Genomic DNA, 4534 nt, shown 5'->3' on the forward strand with positions numbered 1-4534 from the left:
ACCGTACATTCGTGGTTCGTGCTGGTAATGCCTTATCGAAGTGGTTTACGCAAGAAAATGGCGTCCCCCACGGTGGTGTTCTTAGCTGCACACTATTCATCGTAAAAATGAACTCCATAAGCACCATATTGCCTAGAACAATCTCCTACTCTGTATATGTGGATGACATTCAGATCAGCTTCAAATCATGCAACCTAGCCACATGTGAACGTCAGATTCAGTTGGCAGTAAACAAGTTGTCAAGCTGGGCAGACGAAAATGGGTTTAAGTTTAACTGTGACAAGACTGTTTGCGTACTCTTCTCAAAACTACGTGGCATAAGGCCACCCCCCATTATTTCAATTAACAGACACACCATAACTACCAAAAAAGATCACAAATTTCTAGGTGTTGTGGTAGATGAAAAGCTCAGCTTTGTTGCACATATCAAACAGCTACGACTTAAATGCTTGAAAGCCTTAAACCTGCTCAAGATTCTCTCACATCAGTCTTGGGGCACAGACCGTGACTGTCTATTGAACCTTCTCAACAGTGTAGTGCTATCACGTATCGATTACGGCTCGGTGGTTTACGAGTCAGCTTCAAGATCTGCATTGAAGATGCTTGACCCAGTGCACCATCTTGGGCTTCGGCTGGCCAGCGGTGCTTTCCGGACCAGCCCAACAGCCAGCCTGTATGTTGAGACAGACCGGTGGTCACTAGAACGGCGACGTCAGTTTACAAGTGTCACGTATGCCACCAAGGTGCTTTCCCATATCGACCACCCAGCTCGTGCGCTATTGCGGGATACATCGAACGCCCCCCCCCCTGTTTTTGAGGCGACCATCAGCTACGCCACCGTATCCCCTCAGAGTGGCCTCACACCTTGGTAATATGCACATACCGGTCTCCAGTCTTCAACTAACCTCTCACAAGGACACTGTTGTGCCATGGGAAATGCAGGCTATCGATTGTGACTTGTCATTCCTAGAGGTAGGAAAAAATGGCCACCCAGTCGCGATTGATGAACACTTCAAGTACCTGCAGGCCAATTACAGGTGTGCTGAATATTATACTGATGCCTCCAAGTCCTCCGCAGTCGCATGTGCGGCACACGGTCCCGCTTTCTCTGAATCTAGAACAATGAACGAACATACCAGTATATTTACTGCAGAATGCTATTGCATACTTTTAGCTGTAACGCACATCTTAAAGGAGAAAGAGCCAGCCTCAATTATATACACAGATTCTCTCAGTGCTGTGAATGCGCTGTCCTCCACTAAGATACTCAAAAACCCAGTTACTAATACACTTCGAAAATGCATCATGTCAGCCCGCAAATCTAAGCTCAAAATCACGCTATGCTTGATTCCGGGACACTGCAACATTGCTGGCAATGAGATAGCGGACAAACTTGCGAAGTTAGCAGCACTCCGCCCATCAGTTGACGTAAACACCATCCCGTATGAGGACCTGAGGCCACTCATCATATCCCGAATGCGTAGACAATGGCAAGAAGAATGGAACGCAGGAAACGCTAACAAACTGCACTTAGTAAAGCCAAGAATAGGAAGATATCTGACTGAAAAACGTAACAGGCACCAAGAGGTTGCACTGTACAGACTCAGGATAGGTCATACACATGCAACACACTCGCACCTTTAAAAGAACTCTTCAGCACCACATTGTGCAAAATGTGGTGATGAGCTGTCTGTCGTTCACGTTCTAATTACCTGTCCGTACCTCGAACCAGAAAGACTGTGTCACTTTTCAAAGCTGTACAAATGTCACATTCCGCCTCATCCACAATTTTTTCTTGGAGACGATCCCTTGTTTCCCCCAAAAGTAGTGTTAAAGTTTTTAGCTAGTGTAGGCTTCCTACATTCCATAACATATCCTCACTAATCTCAGCCTCCTCTCAATCCTGAGGGAACCGCTGAGACTTTTTTTTTATCAAATGTCATGCAGCACGCACTCCTTGTCTTGACAAGGACTGTTGATGACACGGCATGACTTTGTAAAACCCATAAGCGTAGCCCGTTTTAAACCCATCACACATAGTCACTACACCTAAGTTTAAGTTCTATACACTACTCTTTTACTCTTGCCACCCTGAGTAGACTTTTTAAAATCAAATCGACCAAAAACCGTGTGTTTGGCGCTCTTTGGCCTGAGTTGCCCTTGCGCCACTAAAATCTACCATCATCATCATTACACGGGAAGGTGAAATACAAGAACGGCGGCACACCGCCCACTTGGGAAAAAGTGGGTGTTGGGGAAGTACTGTTGACAATGATGGCATTGCTCGTCTACCTCCGCCCTACTCTGTTGAGATGCTGCCCTTTTCTAACTCCGCTGTTTTGTCTTGCTTCTTCTCCTAGATTTTTTATATTTCTTTAACGTTTCTACCCTTGTTTCGTTGTTTCTTTTTCCTTTTTACTTTTCTTTTGACCCCTTCCCTCCTGTCTCGACAAGATATAAGAAGACACCGAACATGGGTAAATATTATTATGCCTTGAAAAAGACGGGGCTCCCGTCGAAACGTCGGCAGAATGAACAGTTGTTATGTGAAAGCGCATCTACTTTCATATTTATATTGCGAAGCGAACTTCAGCGACTTTGAGCGTATCTGTATATATATATATATATATATATATATATATATATATATATATATATGAAAGTAGATGCGCTTTTACATAACAACTGTTTATTGTGCTGACGTTTTGATGAGAACCCCGTATTTTTCAAGGCATAATGTATACTTTCAGCTGTCCTGGCCGTTTCAATATTGGCATCAATACCAAACTAGCTATAGCATAACATGGCTGTATGAAGAACATATTTGACCAGTCATGACATGAAGTTTTAGACAAGGATGTCATGATTATTATTTCATGGTCCTGCAGCTCTTGCGGTGCATTCGTTCCCTTGGCATGTTGCAAAACATGCATGGTATGACATGATTGCATGGCGAATACAAGCGACAAACACTAAAATGAAAATCATGGCATGCATGTCATGATTTTCATGACTACACGCCAAGCTCATACCACATTTGCTATTGCGGTACTTGAATAGAAGGAGCTATGTGACTGGTGCAAACATGATAATCATGAGATGCGTGTCATGCAACAACGTGACTATATGCAACGCTAATTATGCGCTGGCGGCCGTTTCGCTAGCATCACTTGTACCAAATTTGGTATTGCAGGACCTGCATGGATGATGAATGTATGATACTGGAGAAAACATGATAAACATAAGATGCGTTTCATGTAACAACATGACTACATGCTACGCTTATGATGCACTCGCGGCTGTTTCGCTAGCTCCACATGTACCAAACTCGGTGTTACGTGACACGAACAGACGACATAGGTAAATGACACATAGAAACATGATAATCACGACATGCGTGTCATGTAACAACATGACTATATGGCACACTCATGATGCGCCCACGGCCGTTTCGCTAGCTTTACACATGCCAAATTTCGTATTACGTGACCTCAATGAATAACAAAAGTGACTGGTGCAAACATGATAGTCATGAGATATGGGTCATGTAAGAACATGACTACATGCCACAGCCAAGGCGCCCATACATTCCGACGTGACGCGGTGTGCGTCCTCGACGGCATTCATTTCGAAGCGTTACGCCGGCGTTGCGACGCCAGGCGCCGGTCCTACCTAGACTAGCAGGCACGCGCAACGCTGTGATTCTTTGACACATGCGCGTTTCAGTGCGTCCGGCATCCTTCCGTAACGAAAAGAGAGAGGCAGTGTTGTCTGGGTAACGGTTCGGCCCGAAATGCAGCATGTCGCATTTTGCACCGGTTGCCGTCGGGCCGCGCCGACGAATGGTGGTCGCGCCGGTCGCACCTAACGTCAGACAATAGAGTGCTCGCGTTTTGCTAACGTAGCATCGCTGTGCCCAGCGTAGGCGCGCGTCACCAGTATATCGGAGTAGATTAGGCCCTTCATGTTGCGCTTGCGGCCGTTTTTCTAGCTCCACATGTACAATATTTGGTGTCAAGTGACGCCAATGAATGACGAAAGTATATGACTGGTGCAAACATGATAATCTCACACGCGTGTCATGTAAGAACATGACAACATACCACGCTCATATCGTGCTCGCGGTCGTTTCGCTAGCTCTATATATGCTAAATTTGGATTCACGCGACGTGAACAGATGACGAACGTAAACGACAAATCCAAACATGATAATCATGACACGGAAGTCGTGTACGGCATCACTTGCCTCCACCTTGCAACGTATTGCTGATTTTAAAATGGCATGTCAACCTTTCTTATTCGTGCTTCACATATCATCGATTGGCAATGTACGTGGAATCTGCCCATTTTATGCATGTTCGATGCTGTGCACCTTGCATTCAAGTGTGTATACCACATCAGCGGTATCACATGTTGAATTTCCATGTATGTTAATTGAAATTTCGGATTGTGTGCAGGTTTTCTGCACATAATCTATGGTTCACATGAAAAGTGGACAAATATCACTGTTTACGTGCACTGACAAGACAAAAAT

This window comes from Rhipicephalus microplus, chromosome 1, assembly GCF_043290135.1.
Source record: "Rhipicephalus microplus isolate Deutch F79 chromosome 1, USDA_Rmic, whole genome shotgun sequence".
Taxonomy (NCBI): domain Eukaryota; kingdom Metazoa; phylum Arthropoda; class Arachnida; order Ixodida; family Ixodidae; genus Rhipicephalus; species Rhipicephalus microplus.